A 13,227-nucleotide genomic window follows, 5' to 3' on the forward strand; every position below is an offset into this window, starting at 1 on the left:
GAAGGAAAGGATTTAGTTTAAGCTTACAATCTGGAGGGAAGCTCCATGATAGCAGGGGAAAACAGTATATGAGCAGATGCTGGACACCACCTCTGCCTCAACAGGTGGAAAACAGAGGAGAGTGAGCCAAATTCTACCAAATGGGAGCTGGCTAAAATACCCCTAGCTCCCTGTCCCCCAATAACACACTCCTGCCAGCAAGGCCCCACCTCCTAAATTGCCATCAGATGGAAACTAAGCATTCAAAACACATGAGTTTATGGGGACACACCACATTCTGCCCCTGCCCCCATAAACTGATGGTCATCTATAATGTAAAATGCAATGCATTTAGTCCATAAAAGTTGTCACAGCTTTTTCAACCTCAATACTTTTCAAACATTTCCATACTCCAAGAACTCTAAACCAAAAATACATAATGGTACAGAATAAATATCTGGACTGCAAAAGATGGCACTACAAGAAAAGATTGAACCAATGCAAGACCTAAAACAAACAGGGCAAATATCAAATCCTATAGCTCCAACTCTGACATCTGTAACCAGTGACAAGTCTCTGGAGTTCCAATTCCATCCTTATAGCTGGGCTGCTTACAGCCTGGGCCAGCAGCAGCCATCCCATAGTCCTGGCATCTCCTGGGGTCTCCATGGCAACCCACAGCTCATCTTTATGGCTCTAAGCATATTCCAACAACCCTGCCTCACATTACCAAGAACCATAAAAAAAAGTGTTACAAACCCAATGACCTTTTCTTCCTGCACTTGTTATACTCCTATATACCAGATGGGCCACAAAATTTGTTAATCCAAGGGTTGATAAACCCAACTTGAAGAGCAAAATACTCCTTCAGCATTCAGGTCCTCTATTTTCAAAAGAGTCCCCATTCTTCCTTCTGTCTCAATGCAGACTGTCCCAATGTCAGTGGTGGTGATCTCTCAACTGTAGCTGAAGCAGCTGTAGTCTTTAGGCAAAATTTTCATGTTTCTGTGCCATATTCTTCTGCTTACACCAGTACATTTCTATGCAACACAACCCTGCACAAATTCTCAGGACATAGGAAGAATGCAGTAAGTCTCTCATACTAACTAGCCTCTAGCCAAGTACAGACAAAGCTCTTTCTTCCCCACATAAGCCAAGTGTCACACTTCATAGTTCTGCATTTAGGTACCTCAACTCTGACCAGAACAGTGCATAAAACTATGCCTTCAGCAGTACAAGGTGTCTTTTAGTCCAAGGTTTCAAATCTTTCCATATTCCTCCTTCAAATCCATTCCAAAAAGTCAAAAGCTACAGAGTCAGGTTTCTAGCGGCAACAACCCCACTCCTCTGGTACTTCTCATGGCTGGTACAAAGCACCTGATTAAAAGCTGCTGGTGGGAGGCAAGGATTTAGTTTTGGCTTATAGTCTTGAAGGGAAGCTTCCAGATGGCAGGAGAAAGGATGGCATGAAAAGAGAGGCTGGATATCACCTTTGCCACAGCAGATGATAAACAGGAGAGTGAGCCAAACTCTAGCAAAGGGGAGCTGGTTTTAACACCCCTAAGCCAGTCCCCAACAAGACATCTCTGGCAAGGATCCACTTCCCAAATTACCATTAGCTGGGAACCAAGCATTCAGAACACATGAGTTTATGGAGGAAAACTAATCCAAATCACCACAACTGACATGAAGCTACAAGATTTAGTGTTTTGCCTTGCTGGGTTTCTGCCTTGCTTTGGTTTGATATTCCTTGCCATGCTTCCATTCTTCCCTTTTGGAGTGACAACACTGACTCTGTGCCATTGTATATTGAAAGCATACAACTTGTTTTTTTTTTTTGTTACCGGGCTCACAGCTAACTTCCTGATTGTAAGTCCTATTTACTAAGTGTAATCATAAAAACAAGCAACTTTAAGAACCAGAGATCCTTTTTCTGGGTTATAACCAGATTTCAAAACAAAACAAACACCTGGAGGCTGGGGAAATAGTGCAGTGTATAAAGTTCTTGCCCTGTAAGCATAAAGACCTGAATTCATTCAGATACTCCCACAATCATGTACAAGGAGCTGAGGTGGCATGTGTCTGTGATCCCCGTGCTGGGAGCAGTGAAGAAAAGAAGAATCCTTAGAATTTGCTGGCTAGATAGAACTGGTGAGCTCCAGATTCAGTCTCTCAAAAAATTAGGTAGGCTGGGTGTGGTGGCACACACCTTTAATTCCAGCTTTCTGGAATCAGAGGTAGGAGGATCACCATGAGTTCGAGGCTACCCTCAGATGACATAGTGAATTCCAGGTCAGCCTAAGCTAGAGTGAGATCCTTCCTCAAAAAAAAATGTAAAAAAAGGGCTGGAGATATGGCTTAGCCGTTAAGCGCTTGCCTGTGAAGCCTAAGGACCCGGGTTCGAGGCTTGCTTCCCCAGGTCCCACGTCAGCCAGATGCACAAGGTGGCGCACATGTCTGGAGTTCGTTTGCAGTGGCTGGAAGCCCTGGCACACCCAATTCACTCTCTCTCCCTCTATCTGTCTTTCTCTCTATGCCTGTCGCTCTCAAATAAATAAATAAATAATGGACAAAAAATATTACAAAAAAAAGTACTAAAAATTAAAAAAAAATAGGTAGAAGGCAGCCAATAAGACATCTAACAGTGACCTCTGGCCTCCACATGCACATGCATACATGTGCAAGTATTTGCATACAAACCTGCAAACAGACATATAAGTGTACACCACACACATACATAAGCAAAAAGAAAATCACTCTGGAAGCCATTATACATAGCTGAACAGACATACTGAGGAATGTATTAAGTTTAAAGATGAGGAGAGCAAGACCAGGAAAAGTGAAAAAGAAACCCCCATTACAAACAGGTATGGGTGGCAGAACCAATACTGTAAGGCCGGCTTTCTGCGTTCTTCAAGGATCTCAAAAGCAGCGTCAGTACATAACAAGTTTCTCATTTTGAAACAGTTTGGGATACCACCACCTCAACATTGCTGGTAAACCATTTTAAAGTTATACTTTAAAGTATAATTTAAAGTATACTTCTTCTATACCTATGTTCAAAATGCCTATTGTAGTTTCTCAAAACTCACAACCAGGCAATTAAAAAAAAGGTCTAGAAAGAGAAAAGGTGGAATTTTAGGTTTAGAAAGAAACTTGGGAAACCAGTGAAGCCACGCCTTCTTTATCTGTAGGCTGCATTCTTGGATTCAACTATCAGTGTATTGAAAATACCTCAAGAAAATTACATCTTTATTGAATATGTAAACTTTTTCTTGTCATTATTCCCTAAACAATTCAGTGTAATGACTATTTCTAAGACATTTACATTGTATGAGATATCAAAAATAATCTAGCGATGACAAATACCGCAACACCTTATATAAGGGAGTTGAGCTTCTGGGAAGCGTGGTAGCCAAGGTGATGGAATCCGTCCCTTGGAGGTACACGTTTTTAGTGTTTTCCTATCTGCGGGGCTATGTGCTGTATGCATTCTTTCACAACTAATTCGACCTTTTTTATTAAACAACTTGAAAAAGTTTGATCGGGCCCGAGATTAAAGAGGAACGTTCGCCGCAGAGGCTGCGACACGGTCTCGCCGCGCGCGTGGTACCCGGCCGCTGTGACTTCAGTGTGGGTCAGCCACGCCAGGCGGGGACGCGGCGGCCCCAGGGTCCGCCTTCCCTCGGGGCGGGGGGTCCCCGGGGCCCGGCCGCAGGCCTCCCGCACCCGGCGGCTCCGCGCGAGGGCTCGGGACGCGCCCCGCCTGCCCTTCTCCTACCTCGCGCAGCGGGGAGCGGGGACGGCGGCCGGCGGAGCCACGGAAGACGCGAGGGACGTCAGCGCCCACCGACGACGCGGGGCCCCCGGCAGGCCCGAGCCCGACGCCCGGCCGTTGCCAGGTGCGAATCCAAGGAAGCCGCTCCCAGAATGCTCCGCGCGGGTGGGCGGGACCGGAAGCGGGGCGCGCGGGAGGCTCGCCTGCCAGGGAGATGAGGGCTCGGCGGGACCCGGAGATCCACCCTGAGGCAGTCATCCAGAAAGCCGACCAAAGGAGGTTGCTGGACTAATGAACACACACTGTAAAGCTTGGAAGCCTGTTTTATGTTGTGTGTGCAGAATCGAATTTTATTGTCGCAACATAAAATATCACGTGATTATGTCTTGTTTTCTCCACAGAGAGTGTCTCAAAGAAACATTGCATTGCAGGCTCCTGGAAACACGCGTTGTGAAGCTTTTGATACAGTATGTAAGAAGAATTAAGTTCATAGGTATTGCCGGGTGTGGCGGGGTAGTTTATAATCACAGCTCTCTGGAGACTGAGGCAAAAGGATTGAAGACGGATAGAAAGATAGGGAAAACTATGAGGACATAGAAAGTTAAAGATCCCTTCACGAACCCCAGAGTATGGTTGAACCTTGTAGCCAGCTGAGAATTAAGAATTTCAGTAAATCGGGCGTGGTGGCGCAAGCCTCCAATCCCAGCACTCGGGAGGCAGAGGTAGGAGGATCGTGGTGAGTTCGAGGCCACCCTGAAACTACATAGTGAATTCAGGTCAGTCTGGACTAGAGTGAGACCCTACCTCGAAGAAACAAACAAACAAACAAACCCTTTCAGTGCAAGTAACAACTGTTCAAGGCACTTTTTCCTGCCCAGCTGTAAGCTTGCAATTTTCTAGGACTCTCACCAGAAACTGCCATTTACAGTAAAAGATTTGTCCTTCTGTAACACTAGTGACTCAAGGATTGCATATATTAATGTTACTCTCATGTTTTAAAAATTATTTTTATTTGCAAGCAAAGAGACAGAGAGAAAGAGGAGAATGGGTGTGCAGGACCTCTAGCCACCGCAAACAAAGTACCACTTTGTGCATCTGGCTTTATGTGGAAACTAGGGAATAGAACCCAGGGTTGTTAGGCTTTGCAGGCAAGTGCCTTAACAGTTGAGCCATCTCTCCAGCCCTAGATAGGATCTTTAGATCCTAAATTTTGAATAAGCACAGTGTATTTACATTTCCAACACAAAATGCCACTCTGTGAGCTCAGATTTGTAATATTTCTTACTTGCAAGCTACAAATTAACTGGAGCCTGCCAATAATTTCAACTTATTCTAAAATAAATGGACTTTGAACTGTAAAATGACCTTAATGAAAGGGTCTTATGTCTGCTCACATCTTAAAAACCACAACCACTAACAGGCCAAAATGAATGTTAAATATCCAAGAAGGCATGAGGTAAGCTGTACCCATACTATCACAGGTCCCAAGGACATACTGTTAAAGGAGTAATTCACTGAAGCATCACTTTGTTGCCTTTCCCACATCTATCTCCTAACAGTGTCTCCCTATGATGGCTTCTACACCCAACACTTCAGCACTAATGGCAAATTTAGGGTGCCAGGTTCATCCAGTGTCATAGTTCCAAATGTCATACTTCTCTGGTCCTCGGATAAGACCAGGCAGGATGAGCTGCTTTGGAGGTGACAACACCTGACAGCCCATGTTCTATTCCCCAGTACCCACATAAAGCCAGATGCACAGTGGTGCATGCATTTGGAGTTCATTTTCAGTGGCAAGAGGTCCTGGTGTGTCCATTCACGAGTGTGCTTGCTCTCTCTCTCTCTTCTATTCAGCTTCAAGTTGCTGGCAAAAACACCCAAACATGAGAAGCTTGTTCAGGAGGAAAGAGCTTGTTTTGGCTTACTGACTTGAGGGGAAGCTCCATGATGGCAGGGGAAAATGACAGCATGAGCAGAGGGTGGACATCACCCCCTGGCCAATATCAGGTGGACAACAGCAGCAAATGTGTGCCAAACACTGGCAAGGGAAAGCTGGTTATAAGGCTATAACACCTATAAGTCTGTCCCCAACAATACACTGCCTCCATAAGGTTCCAATTCCCTAATTGCCTCCAGCAAGGAACCTAGCATTCAGAACACAAAAGTTTAAGGAGGAGAACTGAATCAAACCATGACATTCTGCCTCTGGCCCCTATAACCTGATAATAATCCATGATATAAAATACAATGTATTCAGTCCAACTTAAAAAAGTTTCCATAGTTTTTTTTATCAATTCCAATGATGTGCAATCATCTCCATAGCCCAAGATCTTTTAACTGAGCTATAATACCAACAACAACAACAAAAACCTCATACTGGCACAGAATAAACATACTGCAAAAGATGGCATTGGGCATAGAAAAGAAATAGCCAACCAATATAGCATTTTAATCAAACCGGGCATATATCAAACTCTGTAGCTCCAACAACTCTTACCAGTGACAAGTCTCCAAGTCTGATAATTCTAACCAGTGATGAGTCTCTGGATTTCCAATTCTACCCTTCCAGCTAGGAAGTCCCAGAAAACTTCATCCAGTGATGACACCTCTCCTTAGCAGCTATCCCATGGTTCTGGCTTCTCCATTGGGTTGCCATTGCAACTCACAGTTCATCCAAATGGCTCCATCTGGCCTCCACTCAGGTAATGCAACAAGTCTGCTTCACACTGCCCATGGCCATTTCCAAAATACAAAACCATGTTGCAAATTCAATGATCATCTTTTTCCTGAATTTGTAGGAAATTCTTCGTAGTACCAGGTGGGCTACCAATTTGTTAATCCAGGGATGAATAAAGTTGATTTTGAAGAACAGCAAATGCCTTCAGCATTCAAGCCCCTTACTTCAAAAAGACACAACAGTCTTCCTGTTGTCCCAATGCAGCTCAGCTGGCCCAATGACAATGGTTGCAATCTCTCATACAATTGTAGCTGAATCAGTAGCAGTTTTGGCCTGAAGATTTCATTTCTTTCTGTGCCATGTTCCTCTGCTCACACCAGTCCATTTCTACACAATGCAACCCTGCACACAAGTTCTAAGGACACAAGCATAACAGAAACCCACTCAAATAAGCTGCTTCAAGCCCAATCCAGGAAAAGCTCTTTCTTGCCCTCATAAGCCAAACCTCATAGTCCTTTGTTCTTACTGCATTCAGGTCTTTCAACTCTGAACAGAATAATCCATTAAACTGTAGTTACAGCATTGCAAGACATCTCTTAGGCCATGGTTTCAAATCCATCCACGTTCTCTTGCAAAGAATTTACAAAAGGCCAAAAGCTACACAGGTTTCTAGCAAGAATTACCCCACTTCTCACTATCAATACACTGTTGCAGTTAGCTTTTCATTGCTGGCAGAAAGCACCTGGCCTAAAGAAGTTTATAGGAGGAAAATGTTTGTTTTGGCTTACAGACTTGAGGGGAAGCTCCATGATGGCAGGGGAAAATAATGACATGAGCAGAGGATGGACATCACCTCCTAGCCAACATCAGGTGGACAATAGCTGCAGGAGAGTATGCCAAACACTGGCAAGGGGAAGATGACAATAGCCTCCAACAATACACTGCCACCAGGAGTATACAATTCCTAAATTGCTACCAGCTGAAGACCTAGCATTCAGAACACATAAGTTTATGGGGGAACCTGAATTAAACCACTGCACTCTCATTCCATGCTTGCAAATATAAATAAATAACTTTTTAATTTTAATGCATTTTTATTTGGGACAGAGAGAGAGGGAGAGAGAATGGGCATGCAAGGTTCTCCAGCCACTGCAAACAAACTCCAGATGCATTCACTACCTTGTGCATCTGGCTTAGAGGGGACCCGGAGAATCAAACCTGGGTCCTTAGGCTTCACAGGTAAGTGTCTTAACCACTAGCCCATCTTTCCAGTCCTAAACAATATATTTTTAAATATTTTATTTTTATTTATTTGACAGAGAGAAAGATGGAGAATGAGAGAGACAGAGAGAGGGAGAGAATGGGCATGCCAGGGCTCTAGCCACTGCAAATGAACTCCAGACATATGTGCCTCCTTGTGCATCTGGCTTAGGTGGGCCCTGGGGAATCAAACCTGGGTCCTTTGGATTTGCAGACAAACACCTTAACTGCTAAGCCATCCCTCCAGCTCCTTAATAATATTTTTTAATTCTTAATATCAGGCGGGGGGATGGCTCAGTAGTGCTTGCTTGCAAACCCATTGATCTGGGTTCAGATCTCTAGTACCCATGTATCCCCAGATGCAAAAAGTAGTGCATACATCTGGCATTTGTTTACAATGGCAAGAGTCCTGGCACACAAGTGCTTATGCATGCACATGCACATATGTGTGCTTGCATACACATACACAAGCAAATAGATAAAAATGTATTTTATAAGATTATTATTTATAAAGGTTACAGTCTTATATCCCCTCTCTCCCAGTCCCCCTTTCCCTGAGGGCTCTCCTCAGTGGAGTTGTTGGTGTTTGCAGTTGAGTGATTGAGGCCTCAGTCTCTGTGGTGGGAGCAGGGGAACCCTGTGCCTCAGAATATTTCTACTCCACTGTGACTCTTACAATCTTTTCACCCCTCTTTCACAATGGCCTCTGAGCCTTAATGGGTCTATTAGCAGTCTGGTTTAGTTATGAGTTCTCTGTAGCCTCTAAGTTTCTGATTCAATGTGTTTTGCTTAACCATAGTGTCTATCACTGTTCTCCTGGAGCTAGTTGTCAGGCTAGCAGTGGGAGCTATACTCCCATATGGTAGAATTATGTATGTGTGCCACTATGCCTGACTGAGGAGGGGTTTTCCAAAAGACTTCTCAGTGCAGTGTTAAGTTTAGAGGAGGTTTGGGCCTTTAATCAAGAAGGAAGTACATTTTCCTCCATCTTTGAGGCTGTCATGTAAGGAATAAAGAAACATAAACATAGAAAAATTTGCCTTTTTCCCTTTCTTTTCACTTTTATGTATATATGCATGTGTGTGCATGGTCATGTGTGCATTTGTGTGTGTGTGTGCGCGCGCGCGCGCGCTAGACTAGCCTAGGGATCTACCTATCTCCCCTTCCCTAGCACCAAGATTACAAGTGTACACCACCACATTTGGCCTTTTTAAAAAACATTTCTGGGGGCCTGGAGAGATGGCTTAACAGTTAAGGCACTTGCTTCAGAAGCCTAAGGACCTAGTTTTGATTCCCCAAAAGTCGACAAGGTGGAGCATGCGTCTGGAGTTCAGTTACAGTGGCTAGAGGCCCTGGTATGGCCATTCATTCTCTCTCTCTCTAATAAGTAAATAAATAAAATTAAGAATATTAAATTTCTGGGGATGGAACTCAGGTCTTTATGCTTGCAAGACAAACACTGTACCAAAGAGTTGTCTCCCCATCCAAGAAAGCTTGTTTTTATGTTAGAGACTCTGGTGTAATGACTTTTGTCCCTTCCTTTTCTTTTTTTTAAAAATTTTTATTAACATTTTCCATGATTATAAAATATATCCCATGGTAATTCCCTCCCTTGTCCCTTCCTTTCCTAGAACTGTCTTTTCACCTATAAAAGGAAGGGTCAGGATTGACCTTGTCCAGCCTCACTGCTTTATTAAAAAAATAATAATTTGTTTATTTGCAAAAGAGAGAGCTCACATGGGAGTGCCAGGGCCTTTTGCTGCTGCAAACACCAAATGCATGCACTACATTGAGTACCTGGCTTTATGTGGGCACTGGGGAATTGAACCCAAGCAACAGGCTTTTCAAGCATGTGCCTGTAACTTTGAGCCATCTCCCTCCATAGCCCTCTATCTGCTTTTGAGTCTTTGATCTCACTTAATTCCCTTTTACTTATCAGAACAGCTTGATTCTCACACTATATGGCCTTATTGTTCATGAGGAAATGGATATTTAATAATTGTCAAAGGGAATTTAGCTCAGGTTCAAGATTAAGATTCCTCTTAAATTTCTCCCTTTTAAGAACAAGTAGAATATTCTACATTTAAGGCAATCACTTCATATTCTGTGTACAAAGGAGATTTCTGAGTAAGACAGAACAGAGTAGGGAAGAAATAAAAGAGAAAGGTGGGAAAATACTAAATCACTTTTAATGATGGAAAATGGTAGAAGTGGGGCTGTGGTGCACACTTAATTGCTGCCTGTGTGATCTCAGTGTGCTCGGAGCAAAGGGGGACCTGCTGAAATGTCTCCTCCCTAGACCCGCACTCCTTCCCTTTCATGAGCTTCACACACTGCACTGTTGTCAGTCTAGGCTGCCCTGCTGCTTAAAGCTTGTTTCTGAAAGGACAGTCTGTGTAATATATGGGCAAAGGAAATTTTCACCCCTTGGACTTTCCTTTTTTCTGCTTCAAAAGAGCTCACCTATTAAAAGCCTTATTCCCTAGTACAACATATTCATTTTTTTCCCTACTGGTAATTAAATCAGTTTCATAACAAAAAAATGTGAATTCAGCTTTTCAACTTGAAAGTAGGATTGGCCAAGGCTGGAATGTGTGTTTGGAAAGAAACATATATGAATTCTCTAATCCAAAGTCAATTCCTCTTGTTTAACATCCAAAATCACTAAAAACTAAGAACACACAAATTGCCAAAGGATATTGTATGAAGATATTGGTGATAAGGAAAAGCAATATTGGGCTGTGAGTACAGGTCAGTGGTAGAGCACTTATCTAGAATAAAAAAAGCCTTGAGTTCTACCCCAGAATCACAAAATAAGCAAAAACAAAACAAAACAAAAAAGCAAACAAACCATCAGGGAAACGCAAATTAAAACTATGAGATTCCACCTTACCCCAGAAAGCATAGCAAACATCAAAAAATCAAATGCAAATAAATGCTGGTGAGGATGTGGAGAAATAGCATTAGTGATCTATATCCAAGCCTAATATAACACCTTCACTATTCATTCATTTTTTTCCTTTTTTTTTGTTTTGTTTTGTTTTTCGAGGTAGGGTCTCACTGTAGCCCAGGTTGACCTGGAATTCACTGTGTAGTCTCAGGGTGGCCTCGAACTCACAGTGATCCTCCTACCTCTGCCTCCCAAGTGCTGGGATTAAAGGTATGTGCCACCACACCCAGCTTCATTCTTTTTTTTTTTTTGATGGGGCAAAATCACAAATGTACAAGCCAGAAAGGTGGCAACCCTGGCAGATGGAAGACATTCAAGCTGTGCTGTCTGACACAGAAACCACTTAGCTTACAGGAGTTTATTTCAAAATCAGTTTACATTCGCTCACATTAAATTACATTAAAAGTTTAGCCTAGGCACATCTGTCATGGTGGAAACCAACTGCCCTCCAATTGGACTGGAGGCCCGGTCCATGAAGGGAAACACATCCCTGATACTGAAAACTTAAAACAGGGATAGTCATGAGCCCTAGGGGTATAACATCTACTGATGTCTGGCTACATGTATATACTATGCTAATCAAACTGCCCAGTAAGCACTTCTCTTAATATTTATTATATTATTATATTATATTAACACTACTCCCACTTTGGTAGAGAATCTTTTCAGATGGCAGTGACCTTGGGATGACTCAGAAGGTATCATAGTGCTGGAAAGAAGTGACTGGAGTACTGAGTAACATCTTGATCACACCTTCCAAGGCTCAGGGTCTAATGCGGAAGAGGTGGTGGAAAGAATGTAAGAGCCAAAGGTAGGGTAGGACTCCTTACAACGTGCTCCCTCCAGACACAAAATGGCCTGGATATCCATGACCTTGTAGTGCCTGACACTACCTACATGAGACCATCATAAGAGGAGGAAAAGACCATGACATCAAAATAAAAGAGAGACTGATTGAGAGGAGGAGGGGATATGATGGAGAATGGAATTTCAAAGGGGAAAGTCGGGGAGGGAGGGAGGGTATTACCATGGGATACTTTTTATAATCATGGAAAATGTTAATAAAAATTGAGAAAAAAAAAGTTTAGCCTATAGGGCTGGAGAAATGGCTTAGCAGTTAAGGTGCTTGCCTACAAAGCCTAAGGACACAGGTTTGATTCCCCAGTACCCATGTAAGCCAGATGTGCAAGGTGGCACATGTGTCTGGAGTTCAACTGCAGTGGCTTGAGGCCCTGGCATGCCCATTCTCTCTCTCTCTCTCAAATAAACAAATAAAATAATTTTTAAAATTATAAATAAACAAATTTTAAGTAAAATTACTCATGCATCACTTAACAGGGTCATTTCCTGAGAACTGTGTCATCTGGCTTTTTGGTTACACAAACATCATAGAGTATACTGACATGAAATTTTGGTGTATACCTACTACACACCTAGGCTATATGGCAAATACCATAATACATATAGTATAGCATCAACCAGAACATCCGAGGTGTCACTTAACTACATACTAAGTTTAGACAAATAAACCAGGGAGCTCTGGCTAAAGAGATGGGAGAGAAGGCAAAGCTCAACTTGCTCTCCCTCCTCAAGAAGAGACTTCTTGGGCTGGAGAGATGTTTCGGTGGTCAAAGGTGCTGGCTTGCAAAGCCTGCTGGCCTGGGCCAGCCCACTTCAATTTCATAGTTCCTATGTAAAGCCAGCTGCACAAAGTGGTGTATACACCACTGGAGTTTGCAGCAGCAAGAGTCCCTGGTGGATCCATTCTCTCATCCTCTCTCTGTTGGCAAATAAATACTGTATTATTTAAAAGAAGAGGCGTCATGGTTGAGAAGTGTGCCTCCAAAGCCAAAGGATCCCCGTTCAATTCTCCAGGACCCAGGTAAGCCAGATGCACAAGGGGGCGCATGCGTCTGGAGTTTGTTTGCAGTGCCCAGAGGCCCTGGCGGGCCCATTCTCTGCCTCTCTCTCTCTCTCTCAATCTCTCAAATAAATAAATAAAACGTATTTAAAAACAAATTAAAAAAAGAAGAGGCTTCAGGCATTCTTCCAAGAGACCAATTTCCGTAACCCTTCAGCACCCCCCCCCCCAAGTCTGAGGCGAGCTTACCAGTAGATGGCAATGACCCCAAGGGTGAGCATGCTGGTCGACCTGACAAGCAGGTAGAGGAGAGCGGAGAAGTTGCACCAGACCACACCGAAGATCCATTCCCTCTGGATGGAGCTAGTCACCACGAACGGCAGCACCAGCACGGACAGCAGGAAGTTGGACAGGGTCAAGCTGAAGACAAACTTGTTGCTGAGGGTGAGGAGGTAGGACTTCTTGTACAAGGTGACCACAATGACCAGGTTACCCAGGCAGACAAACCCAGTGATGATGATGATGGTGATGAACTCAGTAAGCACGATGCCTCTTCACCACCTTCCACTGCAATCAAGTTGCTTAGCTCCTTCCTGTAGCCGAGGGAGGAGTTGAGGATCGTGGTCAGCGCATCTTGGGATGGGGTGAGCACAGCATGCTGGACGACAAAGAGCCACCACCCCGGCAGCTCAGGGCCCAGCCCGGGCCGCCACTTCGCTTCC

At 43.7% G+C, this 13,227-nt stretch overlaps 1 protein-coding gene across 3 annotated transcripts in view; it reads right to left on the minus strand.

Moving 5' to 3' along the window:
- Ift88 (intraflagellar transport 88) overlaps positions 1-12,773 on the minus strand; it is a 167,408-nt gene extending 154,635 nt beyond the window's left edge. For 2 of the 3 annotated variants that reach the window (XM_045155256.1, XM_045155255.1), the window contains exon 1: positions 12,755-12,773. The gene's annotated coding sequence lies outside the window, so the exon portion shown is untranslated. Of the gene's footprint in view, positions 1-3,760; positions 3,818-12,754 lie in introns of those variants that run through there. The other variant, XM_045155257.1, reaches the window with a different exon arrangement.
- Positions 12,774-13,227: the final 454 nt, after the last annotated feature.

Source organism: Jaculus jaculus, chromosome 7 (genome assembly GCF_020740685.1).
Source record: "Jaculus jaculus isolate mJacJac1 chromosome 7, mJacJac1.mat.Y.cur, whole genome shotgun sequence".
NCBI lineage: Eukaryota > Metazoa > Chordata > Mammalia > Rodentia > Dipodidae > Jaculus > Jaculus jaculus.